The sequence below is a fragment of the Oncorhynchus kisutch genome, linkage group LG14 (genome assembly GCF_002021735.2).
Source record: "Oncorhynchus kisutch isolate 150728-3 linkage group LG14, Okis_V2, whole genome shotgun sequence".
Lineage (NCBI taxonomy): Eukaryota > Metazoa > Chordata > Actinopteri > Salmoniformes > Salmonidae > Oncorhynchus > Oncorhynchus kisutch.
The window spans coordinates 74,454,890-74,471,905 of NC_034187.2; the positions used below are offsets into that span (position 1 = coordinate 74,454,890).

Sequence of the window (17,016 nt, forward strand, 5' to 3'; positions counted from 1 at the left end):
TACTATTAAATGACCCATTTCACAACCCTCATACCTCTTCACAAAAATGTACCTAAGTCAATTTTCGAAAAAGGATTGTACCCACAAAAGACGTAGGAATTTATTTTCCCAGTTAGAAATAGTAGACCATGCATCATAACTATTTATCAGAAAAACAAACCCTCAAATGCAATATTGCATTTTGTAAGTTGTCTGCAGGTGGCTTGTTGTGAATGCACTCAAATATCAAGTCATTATTAGATTACGTAAACTGCGTTCTAATACTCAACATAGAAGCATTTGTATTAATGTACAGTATATGAAAGTGATGCTATGAAAAGGATTCCTTCACGTTATCAAGCTCACTGTGACTTACAAATCACTGCCTGTTACTGTGATTAAAAAGAGCACATGAAACATTGTTTTTCATGAGGCCTACCTGTGCGCCTTCCTTTAGGCACCTCTGTTCGAACACCTCTCCTGTCCTTGATCCAAACCACATACAGCCATTTGCGGATCCTTTCAGTATCCATGTGAAAGATAGTTATTGTGAGGATGGAACATTTGTTGACTTAAAAACAACAAAATGTAACACCCATGTAAAATGGCCTCCAAAGCTGACAGATTTAAGTCTAATAGCATGAGATGAAAGTAGACAAACAGAGTGTGCAATATGAAGGTATAGTCAGTGGACATTCTGAACCTTGTTTGAAGTCACATGACCAAGGAGCTATATACATTCTAAATGTTTTAAATAATGTAAAACCATGTGAGATAAAAATTGACAAACTAAAGGGTGTGCAATGTGTGTCTATGCCATCGGGTTGAAAGTGTTAGGAGTAATGGTTAAAGTAGGGTGACCAGACATCCCCGTTTTTGATGGCCTGTCCCCGGAAATGTCCCCGTTTTTAACTGTGTGTTAAAAACAGACCGCAAAGTGAAATATTTTACTTGGCAAGAAAGACCGGGCAGCAGAGCCTACCGGTTGACGTCTCAATCGCGTTGTGCTTGTTTTGGCCAACAGAGGGGGCTGCTCGCTATAGCAGCTTCATTCACTCTTCTTCTACTAACTACTTGCTCGCGATAGTTTTAGAAAAAACTGCAGTGGAAAACTCGGACAGAAGCTAGCAAGTGTCAGGTGAATCCACAACATCACCACAAACGTCTTTTCAAGCCAGGTAAGTTACAATCGTTTGAGATACTAGCTAGTGATGTTATGTCACAATTTATTATGTAGATAGATAATCTGCTCTATAAGGTTTTAAATAGGTTATGCTAGCTAACGTTAGCTAGCTACTGTTATAGCTAGGTTAAAAAACTTTCACATGTAAACATGCAGTGGACGGGCTATTTTGAAAATATGATTGTATTAAATGAATGCACAATTCATTCTGAGAATATTTCTGTAGATTACAATTTCAATGGTTTGGCATTATAAGTAGTGTGAAAATATAGTTAGAAATGTTCATGGATAACATTAGCAGTGGAGAGGAAGGAGAGGAGGAAGTCTAGATAGGAAGAAGTGTGAAGGAGACAGGAGGAGGAAAGGTAAAGGTATGGTTACAGAACCTGCCAATTTATTATTCCAAACAATGTGTTTGAGATAAAATACAGAAATGAGGCAAGCAATGGGAATCTGTTAACCAAAGTAGTTTATCTAATAGTATGCTATTTATTAATACAGATTGGAGAGGAAGGAGAAGGAAACATTAAGGGAGTAAAAAGAGTGAAGCAAGGAGGGTGTAGAAGAGTGAGGTGGAAAGGTGAAGAGAAGGAAAGGAAGATGAGTGAAGAAAAGAGGAGAAAGATTAGAGAAGAAAAAGTTGAGAGTAAGAAGAGTGACAAGGAGAGTGAAGAACAGACAGAGGAGATACAATGACTCTTCCCAAGAAACAGAAATGCACTTTATGAAAAACATGAATTTCCATTTATACGCTCAGGTCAAGACGATAGAATGGTTCACTGCACCCTTTGTAATTCCTCCCTTTCAATTGGCAGCCGGAGAAGAACGGCAGTGGTAGAACATCAGCAGACGAAAAAGCATAAAGTCTCTCTGATTGGCCGTGTTGGTATGCCCTCTGTCACCACATTCTTCAAGAAGAATATGGTTTAGCTGTGCAGGAGGGTGTCTTTGCATACCACACTATGTGACACAATCATAGTTACAGATCTATGGACTGCACAGCACAACTGACACGGAAGCTTTATGAGCCAAAGTTTACATGTGCTAGGACAAAATGTGACGCCATAGTGAGTAACGTGTTACCAACATGGGCAACTACTTTGGTATAACAGGACCTAGACCAGGTTGAATTTCTGTCCCTGTTCATTGATGTGTCCATTCATGGACATGTAAAGCTGCTGCCAATAGTAGTCATATGTAAGATATATGAAGGCAGCACATCTGTGGAAACAAAACTGCTTGATTGTGTTGAATTGAATGGAGAAACAGCAGAGAAAATTGCAGCTGAGGTCCTGGTGGTCATCAAAAAATGTAACCTGGAAAACATCCTCTGCTGACAACAAATACCAACTTTGGGGGACTGAATAGGCTGGGGAGGGTCAATGTCCATACCAAAGTAAAAAATGCTCTACAGTGGGAGGTGATTGGCTGAGGTTGTCCTGACCACATCATTCATAACACGGCTAGAACAGCTTTGGATATGATGTTGAGTACCTGCTCACAAACATATGATGTTGAGTACCTGCTCACAAACATATGATGTTGAGTACCTGCTCACAAACATATGATGTTGAGTACCTGCTCACAAACATATGATGTTGAGTACCTGCTCACAAACATATGATGTTGAGTACCTGCTCACAAACATATGATGTTGAGTACCTGCTCACAAACATATGATGTTGAGTACCTGCTCACAAACATGATTGGAATAGGTTCATATTTTCACCATCGGAGTAGAAAGACTAAATGGCTTTTGTGAGTTTGTTGGCCAGGAGTACCATAACATTTTAGGAAACAGCAATGTTCACTGGATGTCCATGCTCCCTGCTCTAGAAAGAGTGCTGAAAATGTATGTGCCATTGAAATCCTTTATTTCTTTTGACAAATGCCCTGTGAACAATGTTCGAAGATCCACTGACTGAACTTTGGCTGGCCTTTGTCCATGGAAACTTAGCCGTATTCAGTGACACGATCAAGATGCTTGGAGGCCAGGACCACTGTGCTGTGGAGTCCGCTGCAATTCTGAGAAACGTTGAGGCAAAATTGACTGATGTGACAACTTCCTTCCAGTTTTGGTCAGAGGACTTTGAGAGAGCTAGAGGAAAATGGAGTCATGTCTAAAGAGAGCTTTCTCAAAACAACCCAATCATTCTTCACTACAGCTGTGAACTACTTGCAAGCATGGGGAAAGCACACAGATAATCTAAAAGATTTACATAGTCTCTTTTTAAAAAGGCAACCTCTGCGTGAAGAGATCCAGAAGGCAGCAGGCACACTGCAGGAAAAATGCCCCAATGTGACCATCAATGAGGATACATTGTGTGACAAGGTTACTGGCCTGCAAGAGTTCCTAAAGGGGGGAATCGCTTGAAGAATGGAAAACATTTGAGACACCGCTCAGTCAGAGATGGAGCATGGTTTTTACTGGCCTGCAAGAGTTCCTAAAGGGGGGATCGCTTGAAGAATGGAAAACATTTGAGACACCGCTCAGTCAGAGATGGAGCATGGTGGTTACCGACTTCAAAGTGAATGACATCCCACACACTAACCGGGCTAGATTAGCATCTGTTGTCATGTGCTTACCTGGAAGTAATGCACCAGTCGAGAGAGTGTTCTCCCAAATGAATGATCTATGGACAGCAGCAAGAAATAGATTCACTGTTCCTACCATCAAGGCCATGCTTATTGTGATGACAAACGTCAACCTCCCTTGCCAGGAGTTCATGGAGAAGCTGGCCAAAGACAGAGCAATCCTGAAGAAAATACATTCTTCTGAGAAATATAAAGATTAGGTCCCTATAAGTAGAGTGGGGAGAATAAGTATTTGATACACTGCCGATTTTGCAGGTTTTCCTACTTACAAAGCATGTAGAGGTCTGTAATTTTTATCATAGGTACACTTCAACTGTGAGAGACGGAATCTAAAACAAAAATCGAGAAAATCACATTGTATGATTTTTAAGTAATTAATTTGCATTTTATTGCATGACATAAGTATTTGATCATCTACCAACCAGTAAGAATTCCAGCTCTCACAGACCTGTTAGTTTTTCTTTAAGAAGCCATCCTGTTCTCCACTCATTACCTGTACCTGTTTGAACTCGTTACCTGTTTAAAAGACACCTGTCCACACACTCAATCAAACAGACTCCAACCTCTCCACAATGGCCAAGACCAGAGAGCTGTGTGAGGACATCAGGGTTAAATTGTAGACCTGCACAAGGCTGGGATGGGCTACAGGACAATAGGCAAGCAGCTTGGTGAGAAGGCAACAACTGTTGGCGCAATTATTAGAAAATGGAAGAAGTTCAAGATGATGGTCAATCACCCTCGGTCTGGGGCTCCATGAAAGATCTCACCTCGTGGGACATCAATGATCATGAGGAAGGTGAAGGATCAGCCCAGAACTACACGGCAGGACCTGGTCAATGACCTGAAGAGAGCTGGGACCACAGTCTCAAAGAAAACCATTAGTAACGCACTACGCCGTCATGGATTAAAATCCTGCAGCGCACGCAAGGTCCCCCTGCTCAAGCCAGCGCATGTCCAGGCCCGTCTGAATTTTGCCAATTACCATCTGGATGATCCAGAGGAGGAATGGGAGAAGGTCATGTGGTCTGATGAGACAAAAATAAACTCCACTCGCCGTGTTTGGAGGAGGATGAGTACAACCCCAAGAACACCGTCCCAACCGTGAAGCATAGAGGTGGAAACATCTATAGAGGATAGAGGTGGAAACATGGATTCTTTTCTGCAAAGGGGACAGGACGACTGCACCGTATAGAGGGGAGGATGGATGGGGCCATGTATCGTGAGATCTTGGCCAACAACCTCCTTCCCTCAGTAAGTGCATTGAAGATGGGTCTTCCAGCATGACAACGACCCGAAACACACAGCCAGGGCAACTAAGGAGTGGCTCCGTAAAAAGCATCTCAAGGTCCTGGAGTGGCCTAGCCAGTCTCCAGACCTGAACCCAATAGAAAATCTTTGGAGGGAGCTGAAAGTCCGTATTGCCCAGCGACAGCCCTGAAATCTGAAGGATCTGGAGAAGGTCTGTATGGAGGAGTGGGCCAAAATCCCTGCTGCAGTGTGTGCAAACCTGATCAAGAACTACAGGAAACGTATGATCTCTGGAATTGCAAACAAAGGTTTCTGTACCAAATATGAAGTTCTGCTTTTCTGATGTATCAAATACTTATGTCAATAAAATGCAAATGATTTACTTAATCATACAATGATGGCTTCCGGGTTGGATGCGCTCTGTGTTAAGAAGCAGTGTGGCTTGGTTGGGTTGTGTATCGGAGGACGCATGACTTTCAACCCGTATGGGAGTTGTAGTGATGAGACAAGATAGTAGCTACTAAAAACAATTGGATACCACAAAATTGGGGAGAAAAAGGGGTAAAAAATAATAATTAAATCATAATGTGATTTTCTGGAGTTTTGTTTTAGATTCTGTCTCTCACAGTTGAAGTGTACCTATGATAAAAAATTTGACCTCTACATGCTTTGTAAGTAGGAAACACTGCCGATTTTGCAGGTTATCAAATACTTGTTCTCCCCACTGTATATTATGTAGTTACCAATCTCATCAGCGTCTTTTCGTCTTATGTTAAGTATTTCACATATACTATTGTCTGTTTTTTTCAATTTTGCTCATGTTCTCTTCTGCTCTTATTCTACCCAGACTACCAGGACCACTGAATGGCTGTTCAGATCAGTTCTACACAGACTACCAGGACCACTGAATGGCTGTTCAGATCAGTTCTACACAGACTACCAGGACCACTGAATGGCTGTTCAGATCAGTTCTACACAGACTACCAGGACCACTGAATGGCTGTTCAGATCAGTTCTACACAGACTACCAGGACCACTGAATGGCTGTTCAGATCAGTTCTGCACAGACTACCAGGACCACTGAATGGCTGTTCAGATCAGTTCTACACAGACTACCAGGACCACTGAATGGCTGTTCAGATCAGTTCTACACAGACTACCAGGACCACTGAATGGCTGTTCAGATCAGTTCTACACAGACTACCAGGACCACTGAATGGCTGTTCAGATCAGTTCTACACAGACTACCAGGACCACTGAATGGCTGTTCAGATCAGTTCTACACAGACTACCAGGACCACTGAATGGCTGTTCAGATCAGTTCTACACAGACTACCAGGACCACTGAATGGCTGTTCAGATCAGTTCTACCCAGACTACCAGGACCACTGAATGGCTGTTCAGATCGGACAGTTCTGTCTTGTCTGTAGTGTTTCTGTAACAGTTGTTTTCTCTATCACAGTGTTAGACTCAATACATGAAACCGGAATTGTCCCCCCTTTTTATTTCATAGATATTAACATTGGATATTTTAATTATATATTGACCGCAGAACTGGAAATGTCCCTGGTTTTCATTTCAGAAATCTGGTCACCTTAGGTTAAAGAGCTATTGAATTTAGAAAATTTGATTTGTTATTATGTTGACGGTCCCTAACTGCTGTTGGTGGACATAAGGAAAACTACATGCGAATATCCGTCAAATATCAAACCTGAAACTGTCTTTACCTCGGTGCGAATTGGTTAGGTTACTAATGTTTACTCATCTGATGTTGTAGCTGTCTGACTTTATTAGCAAAGCTAATTTTCACACCATAAACTCATTTATTTGACCAGATAAATTGGCTAATGTTACTCAACATTTCTCTGCCGAGCCAATGTCCATCACAATTTCTCCCTCACCTCAAACTTTCCAAATACCAGTAGGTTTCGGTTACAGCTCATGAAGTACGCTTTGTCACCTTCTCACCCTGGTCAGGCTTATCACCTAACGTTATCGTTGGTGCTGTAACTAGTGATTGGCTGTCTCTTCTTTCTTCCATTCTGTTATGTAAACGATTGGCGGAGCCTTGCATACAGTCAGTATTGCTACAAACGCGGTTTACTCGTTCGCTTAGACAGCTGTGATCCAAACCACCCCCCAAAACTTTTTTCATCGGATCTACACGAATCACGTAGGTCACCTATTTTGGATTCAAAACGGCGAATTACACCAAAAGGTGACTAGTTTGCATCCCTGCAGGATTCAGTTTATTACAGTCAATGAGTTGAGGACAGTTTGAGTGTGTTTCTCCATCCTTGTAGTGGATCATCAGGAAAGCTATATATATACACTCATTATACTGCACTTCACACAGCTCAGAGATCACCATCAGATCAATGGTCCATACACACTCAGGTTGTACAACTGATGTTCATTGCATTTGGGGAACACCCGAGTCAGGTGATAGGTGACTATTCCGGTAAAGAGAGATTCGTTAATTTGTTCAAATTGTAGCCGAGTCAAGCCAGTTGTACAAGTTGGTACCTGGTAGAAATACATATTTGAGGTAAAATAAATCAAGTGATGCAGCCAAATCAAAATCAAATCAAATCAAATTTATTTGTCACATACACATGGTTAGCAGATGTTAATGCGAGCGTAGCGAAATGCTTGTGCTTCTAGTTCCGACAATGCAGTAATAACGAACAAGTGATCTAACTAACAATTCAAAAAAAAACTACTGTCTTATACACAGTGTAAGGGGATAAAGAATATGTACATAAAGATATATGAATGAGTGATGGTACAGAGCAGCATAGGCAAGATACAGTAGATGATATCGAGTATGTAAACCAAGTGGCATAGTTAAAGTGGCCAGGTCACACCTGTGGAAAAATATGGTCCAAAGGCCCCAAAAATGTTGCCATGGTAACGTGGGCAGGTGCGTGGTCTGGGTGGTGTGTGCTGGGTTGGTCTTAGAATTCATAGGGACTGGGGGGGAGAGCAGGGTGGGTCCTCCCACCATTGATATCATAGGGACAGGGGGGGAGAGCAGGGTGGGTCCTCCCACCATTGATATCATAGGGACTGGGGGGGAGAGCAGGGTGGGTCCTCCCACCATTGATATCATAGGGACTGGGGGGGGAGAGCAGGGTGGGTCCTCCCACCATTGACATCATAGGGACTGGGGGGGAGAGCAGGGTGGGTCCTCCCACCATTGATATCATAGGGACTGGGGGGGAGAGCAGGGTGGGTCCTCCCACCATTGATATCATAGGGACTTGGGGGGAGAGCAGGGTGGGTCCTCCCACCATTGATATCATAGGGACTGGGGGGAAGAGCAGGGTGGGTCCTCCCACCATTGATATCATAGGGACTGGGGGGGGAGAGCAGGGTGGGTCCTCCCACCATTGATATCATAGGGACTGGGGGGGAGAGCAGGGTGGGTCCTCCCACCATTGATATCATAGGGACTGGGGGGGAGAGCAGGGTGGGTCCTCCCACCATTGATATCATAGGGACTTGGGGGGAGAGCAGGGTGGGTCCTCCCACCATTGATATCATAGGGACTGGGGGGGAGAGCAGGGTGGGTCCTCCCACCATTGATATACAATATCAAGTGACGCAGCAGTGGATAGTTGAAGAGGTCTGTCTCCAGTACGCACTACCACCACTTCTCAAACAGTATCCTGTCCTGGGATAGGCCTAAACTGAGCAAGGTCTGGACCACGCTCTCTATCATAGGTGGAGGGCCACACAGGTAACACAGCAGTGTTAGGGTCGACGTGGCGACGCAACTCCCAACCTCTGATAGCCTCCCACCTGTGGAAGATCAAATCAACATTTATTTAAAAAATCAAATAAAAACACATGGAAAATGTACTTTCATGTAGTGGTGTCATTTTATGGGCTAGCATCCATTTAAATGAATTGGGAATGTATTTTTTAACAGCCAAATGAAACATCCAGTTAATAAACCATCTTTAGTTTCATTTCCAACCCATTACAGATTGTCTCAGTAAACATTTGTGGTTGTGTTAAGGTCATTCTGTAGTACTTACGGTACATGGACGGTTGGAGTTCCTGGTCGATGTCTGCCATCTGTGCAGTGATGTGGATGTCACAGGAGAATTTCTCTGGGAATTCTTTACACACATCTATGATGGTTTTCTGAGAGCAGAGAAGAAGAGCAGGGACAAGGAGGAACAATTATTGGTCTCATTCCCACACACAAACCCTGATATAATACAACTAGATATATACAAACACTGAACAAGAATATAAACGCAACATGTAAAGTGTTGGTCCCATGAGCTGAAATGAAAGATCCCAGAAATGTTCCATACACACAAAAAAAGCTTATTTCTCTCAAATGTTGTGAACACATTAGTCAGTGAGCATTTCTGCTTTGCCAAGATAATCTGGATGGATTATGACACCTGACAGGTGTGTCATATCAAGAAGCTGATTAACCAGAATGATTATTACACAGGTTCACCTTGTGCTGGGGACAATAAAAGGCCTCTCTAAAATGTGCAGTTTTGTCACAAGGCTACTGATGTCTCAAGATGAAGGAACGTGCTATTGGTATGCTGACTGCAGAAATGTCCACCACAGCTGCTTCCAGGACATTTTATTTAAATTTCTCTACCATAAGCTGCCTCAAGTCATTTTAGAGAACTAGGCAGTTTGTCCAACCGGTCTCACAACCACAGACCACGTGTAACCACGCCAGCCCAGTACCGCCACATACAGCTTCTTCACCTGCTGGATCATGAGACCAGCCACCCAGAAAGCTGATGAAACTGTTGGTTTGTACAACCAAAGAATTTCTGCACAAACTGTCAGAAACCGTCTCAGAGAAGCTCATCTGCGTGCTCATCGTCCTCACCAGGGTCTTGACCTGACTGCAGTTCAGTGTCGTAAACGTCTTCAGTGGACAAATGCTCACCTTCAAATGGCCACTGGCTCGCTGGAGAAGTGTGCTCTTCAATAATGAATCCAGGTTTCAATTGTACCATGGTGGCGGTGTGGTTGTGGTATGGGCAGGCATAAGCTACGGATAACGAACACAATTGAATTTTATTGATGGAAATTTGAATGCACAGAGATATCGTGACGAGATCATGAGGCCCATTGTTGTGCCATTCATCCGCCGTCATCACCTCATGTTTCAGCATGATAATCCACGGCCCCATGTCACAAAGATCTGTACACAATTCCTGGAAGCTGAAAATGTCCCAGTTTTCTATGGCCTACATATTCACCTGATATGTCACCCATTGAGCAAATTTGGGACTTGCAACTTCGCACAGCCATTGAAAGGTATCTGTGACAAACAGATGCATATCTGTATTCCCAGTCATGTGAAATCCATAGATTAGGGCCAAATGAATTTATTTAAAATTGACTGATTTCCTTATATGAACTGTAGCTCAGTAACACTAACACACACACTAGTGATGCGCGGGTCAACTGTTTTTTCACCCGCCCACAATTGCTAATAAGCCATCTGCAACCACCCGGCTATATGTGATAAAGTGGAAATCGGAGGCCCACACCCAACTCTAACCAGCTAATATAGAAAATGCACTGTTGTCTACAGTCAGACAGCAGAACGATTTTTTGAGAGGCTGTTTGTTAGTCAACTTGTCTATAATTAGATACATGCAGCTTCTCTTCTGTCATTACTTGTTGCCCCAGAAGACTAAATACAGTTGTTTAAGTCAGAAGTTTACATACACTTAGGTTGGAGTCATTAAAACTTGTTTTTCAACCACTCCACAAATTTCTTGTTAACAAACTATAGTTTTGGCAAGTCGATTAGGACATCTACTTTGTGATTATTTCACTGTATCACAATTCCAGTGGGTCAGAAGTTTGCATATACTAAGTTGACTGTGCCTTTAAACAGCTTGGAAAAATTCCAGGAAATTATGTCATGGCTTTAGAAGCTTCTGATAGGCTAATTGACATAATTTGAGTCAATTGGAGGTGTACCTGTGGATGTATTTCAAGGCTACCTTCAAACTTCGTGCCTCTTTGCTTGACATCATGGGAAAATCAAAAGAAACCAGCCAAGACCTCAGAAAAATAATTGTAGACCTCCACAAGTCTGGTTCATCCTTGGGAGAAATTTCCAAAATGCCTGAAGGTACCACGTTCATCTGTACAAACAATAGTACGCAAGTATAAACACCATGGGACCACGCAGCAGTCATACCGCTCAGGAAGGAGACGTGTTCTGTCTCCTAGAGATGAACGTACTTTGGTGCGAAAAGTGCAAATCAATCCCAGAACAACAGTAAAGGACCTTGTGAAGGCGCTGGAGGAAACAGGTACAAAAGTATCTATATCCACAGTAAAATAAGTCCTATATTGACATAACCGGAAAGGCTGCTCAGCAAGGAAGAAGCCACTGCTCCAAATTCGCCATAAAAAAGCCAGACTACGGTTTGCAACTGCACATGGCGACAAAGATTGTACATTTGAGAAATGTCTGATGAAACAAAAATAGAACTGTTTGACCATAATGACCATCGTTATGTTTGGAGGAAAAAGGGGGATGCTTGCAAGCCGAAGAACACCATCCCAACAGTGAAGAACGGGGGTGGCAGCATCATGTTGTGGGGGTGCTTTGCTGCAGAAGGGACTGATGCACTTCACAAAATAATAACAAATTTGCATACATTGAAACAACATCTCAAGACATGTCAGGAAGTTAAAGCTTGGTCGAAAATGGCAATGACCCCAAGCATACTTCCAAAGTTGTGGCAAAATGGCTTAAGGACAACAAAGTCAACGTATTGGAATGGCTATCACAAAGCCCTGACCTCAAGCCTATAGATCATTTGTGGGCAGAACTGAAAAAGCGTGTGCGAGCAAGGAGGCCTACAAACCTGACTCAGTTACACCAGCTCTGTCAGGAGGAATGGGCCAAAATTCACCCAACTTATTGTGGGAAGCTTGTGGAAGGCTACCTGAAACGTTTGACCCAAGTTAAACAATTTAAAGGCAACGCTACCAAATACTAATTGAGTGTATGTAAACTTCTGACCCACTGGGAATGTAATGGAAGAAATAAAAGCTGAAATAAATCACTTATTGACATTTCACATTCTTAAAATAATAACTGACCTAAGACAGGGACTTTTTACTAGGATTAAATGTCAGGAATTGTGAAAAACTGAGTTTAAATGTATTTGGCTACGTTGTATGTAAACTTCCAACTTCAACTGTAAACCCTTGCTCACCAGAATGTCATAAATGGATAGAATGAATGCATCAAGGGTGGTCATCTTGATTATAGTCAAGTTCTGCAAAGATGGACCTAGTTAAGCTGCAGCTAACCCAGAACAGAGCGAGACATTTTACTCTTCATTGTAATCAGTGGGGTGATATCAATACTATGCATGGCAGACTCTCTTGGCTAAGAGTTGAGGAAAGACTGACTGCATCACTTCAAGTTTATAAGAAATTCCAAATAGTTTGCAGTCAACTTACATACAGCACTGAGAAACATACACTTTCCCCCACCAGACATGCCACCAGAGGTCTTTTCACAGTCCTCAAGTCCAGAACAAATTCAAATAAACATGCAGTATTATACAGAGCCATGACTGCATGGAACTCCCTTCCATAGCGCAAGTGAAGAGCAAACCTGGTTTCAAAAAACAAATAAAGCAACACCTCACGGCACAACGCCTCTCCCCTATGTGACCTACTTGTGTGTGTAACTGATACACACACACTACATGTTCATGTTTTTGAATGCATGTAAAGTCTTGTCTGTAGTCTTTTTTGTTATGTGTCAGACACCAGTAAGACCAAATGTCGCCATAATGGGGATCCTAATAAAATAAAATCAAAATTCTCTCTGCTTCTCTCACACAGCAAAGATGTTTAGGGACTGGGGAGAAAATGCAATAACACAAAGAAAGCAACATTTTCAAACTGACATCAGTTTGACCGGTTTGAAGGACATTAAAAGCTGTTAAAACGAGCCAGAAAATGTTTTGTTTGGCTTAGATGCATATTTTATGTGGTTGAATGACTAAAATCAGCTTTTATGGTGCTTATAAAGACAGGGACCGTCTGTAAATGTGGCAGTGCTAACCGTGTATTCATTCTCTATGATGAAATAAATCAATCATATTTCTCCACTCCTGTTCCTGAGTCAATTTACATTTGGTGTGTAATTTTACTGCAACAAATGCTTCATTCTGCAGGCATTAATGTTATATTAGGCAATGTGAGAGGTTATAGACCTACAGTCCAGATTTCAGTTAGGTTACTATTCCATTTAACCCATCTGAACAGCACAGTTCCCTTGACGTTCCATTTTGACAGACACTACTGCACTGTTGGAGCTAGGAACACGTTTCTCTACACCCGCAATAACATCTGCTAAATATGTGTATGTGACCAATAAAAATGGATTAGAAGTCCCTTAGGCTACACACTAACAGCAGATAATAAAATAAACCTCAATGTAGACCCACCTACTCCCCCCCCAAACCCACCCGCCCTGCGGATATAACCTCAGGGATTGCGAGTTATGAGTCAACCCACGTACCCCTCCCCCCTCACTTTGAAGAGCAGCTCTTGTGCGTTCTTGGCGCTGTAGCAGAGGTGGGTGGAGCCTATGTTGTAGCCCCTCCCTACTTTTGCGGGGTTCTGTCATAGCAGGTCAGCGGCGTGAAGCAGGATGGAGTATAAAGGGTTAATGCCCACGCCCCCAACATCAGGTCAACACAGGAGTCAGAGGGCAGGGGGTCAAAGAAGAAGTTACCGCCTACACGCATCGCTACATGGGAGTCCATAGTGCACTGAGGAGAGAGAGAGAAGGAATAAAAATAGTGTTTATTTTGTAATGATAAATAACTCAGGTATGAGATGTGTCCACATTCTAGAAGTCTGCTTTCTGTTCCCTATTGTGGAGAAAGTCTGTTTTAGAGATTAAAAAAAGACATCCAGTGCAGCATCGGAGTCTCAGGAGACACAGACGCTGTTACACACACACACAGCTGTTACACACACACACACACAGCTGTTACACACACACACACAGCTGTTACACACACACACAGCTGTTATACACACACACAGCTGTTATACACACACACAGCTGTTATACACACACACACACGATGGGAGAGAGATCTTATAGCTGGTGGGGGGGGGTATTTTGAAGACAACAGCAGCAAATTCCCTCTCCTTTTCCCTTTATACACACACGTATATACACACACTCCTCTGCTTTATCTGTTGTCACAGTCCCCACACTCTAACCCAGTACAGACGGAAGAGTTAACAACAGGCTCATCAAACAATCCCAAGGCTGAGTACAGTCTCCAACCACTTTACTGTGGAATATCAGACAGCTTTATGTGGCGACAACCACAGTCACACACAGCTTACTGCTCAGAGAAGACACAGCTACTGGATGAGATCAGACTTACAATACAATCTAGAAAAACACATACACACACACACACACACACACACACACACCAAATGGAGAGACAGGCAGAAAGACTGACAGACACTGACAATGCTATTGATTTTGAAGCAGAAACAAACTACATGTGAAAATGTTCATTTCAATGTACACACACACACTCACCTTGGTGTGTATACAATGTGCGGGGGGGGATGTTCTGTGTATTTGACAGCCAGCTCGATAACGCCCTCTCTCTGCAGCAGACCTGGACTGGAACACACAGAGAATCCTCCTACCTTCTCCATACCAGGGATAAAGAAGTCCACCCTGGACACACAGAGAGACAGACCGAGAGACAAAAAGAGAATCCTTATTTTTAAATAATGCAAAACATGTCCAACTGAGAACGTAATCTAACAGATTCAAAAGCAACCTCAAAATGTACAGAATGTGTCCATGTCACTCACATATCTTTACATAACATACCACAGGAAGTGGTAACTTTCCACAAGTTTGGACAAAAAGAAGAAAAAAAGTACACAGCCCTCCAAGGCAATAACAACTAGCAAGCATCTCTCCCTCTCTGACACGTAAACAGAGACACACACATATGTTTCTCCCACTCCTCCTACCCATCTGTCATATGGACTGGAGGAGGTGTAAGGTATAGTATTTACATCCGTTTTACATCCATTACTGAACACGGGCGGGGCAACTCACCAACCTCTTCTGTTTATACACAAACCACCCACCAACAGTATGGACCACAGAGTTGAAGGGGATATTTATCAACTGTACTTTTACATCATAAATTAAACATGTTTATGGATGTGTGCTTTGCTTTTAGCTACAATACTAATGCTGTTTTCTTTTGTAGCTCAGTGGGTAGAGCGTGCCACGTGTAACGCCAGGGTAGTGAGTTCGATTCCCGGGGCTACCCATTGGTAATGAATGCACGCATGACGAAGTCGCTTTGGAAAAACAGAGTGCTAAATGGCACATGTTATGAAGCCTGTTAGTGGGTCTGAAACAATCTTGTAAGTTGGAAATCCTCCCTAACTGCTTCCTGCTGTCATCATATGCATTTGTTTATCAACGTATTTATTTACCTGTATTTTAATCAGGTGGGTTGATTGAGAACATTGTCTTTTAACACAATGACCTGGGGAACAGTGGCAGGGGAGAGCAACACTGTAAATAGCATTACACACATTCAATACAACACTTCCCTCTAGTGCCTGGTAAAGGTATTACAGCCATTATAAAAAGAGGTTTGCGCAAGACCTTGATGGATTGCAACAGGTCATTTCTCTCACTGTGCGTGATGATTGACAGCAGCCTGTGCCAGATAATGAATTTGATAACCTCTATACCCCTGTATGGACCTTTTGTCCAACAAACTGTTGATGTGATATACTGGTTAATTTAATTGTGACAACACACTGCCTCTCCCCTTATACCGTATCTACCCATACCTATAGCCTACGCACTTGTGCAGATCTGAAAGGATTGGATAGGTGTAAACATCCTCTCCCCAAAGCCATTGGTGTAAATGCTGTATTCAGTCTCCTTTCAATGAGCTATAAATGTAGCCAAACAAATGACAGTACTGTACTACTCACCACTGGCCAGCTCTGAAAGTGAAGTCTGGATGGACAGCTAGCCGGAGGCGTTTCACTGTCTCAGACTTGTCCATGATGCCAAAATGAAATAACCTGTCATGAAGATTAACACAATTAAACTGTGGCAATAGTTGAGAATCTGTACATTAGAAACCTTTAGCCTAGACATACACAGATTAACAAAATGTCTTCGATATTGTCAGTCTCATCATAACACAGATCTAAAACTGTTTTCAGTTTTGGATTGCATAAACCACAGGTTTGTTGCTACAGTACAAACACAGCTGGATGGTCACTTACATCTTGTCTGTAGTTGCTGGCTGTCCTCTCTAGGTGGTCTGTTTGTCTTCTGGATGACATTTTCCTGAAAAGACAACAGAAATGCCTACTTTATTTAAACATGTCTGTCTATCAGAAAATAATGTAGCCAAGCGAATCAGCACAAAGGTCAGTTACGTGTATAACCTCTATGGCCCCTTGAAAGACTGCAGTCTCACCTGTGTGCTGACGTCAAAACAAACAATACATAGACGTGTACCCATTGTCAGATGGGTCCAGCAAACTTTAAGTAAATCATGATCATCTAAAAACAAGCGAGTAGCTCCGGGTGTATGGCAGCTTTGGTGTTGTTAAAGACGTGACAGGTGTAGTAGCCGCACAATCAACCCCAAGCCCGCTGCTAACCAACTGTGCAACCACCGTTTTTAAAACAGAGAAATCCATAGCATGCTAACTCAGCCAGCCCAGTCACACAACAAGCCTATTCCCTTTCACTTAACATTTACAGCTATCGTAGCACTGACTGCATTCCCTAAGGAATATAGCTAGTCTCTCTGAAAAGCAAGTCTTGCCAATGTATGACAATATGTTTGATATGATCTTCTTGCAGGTTAGATTACATTCCTGAAATGTGTGGAAGATTTGTTGACTCCGGAAGTGATTGACGGCATGCTCTTTCGTGTGTT

The 17,016-nt window shown here is 42.6% G+C and overlaps 1 long non-coding RNA gene and 1 pseudogene across 1 annotated transcript; one reads left to right on the forward strand and one right to left on the reverse strand.

Moving 5' to 3' along the window:
- The first annotated feature begins 950 nt into the window (after positions 1 to 950).
- LOC116353421 (uncharacterized) lies at positions 951 to 8,990 on the forward strand. Its single transcript, XR_004202902.1, has 2 exons — positions 951 to 1,157; positions 5,853 to 8,990. It is a non-coding gene; the product is annotated as an uncharacterized LOC116353421 (long non-coding RNA).
- LOC109903351 (oxidoreductase NAD-binding domain-containing protein 1-like) lies at positions 7,836 to 17,004 on the reverse strand (annotated as a pseudogene).
- Between the last annotated feature and the right edge of the window lie 12 nt (positions 17,005 to 17,016).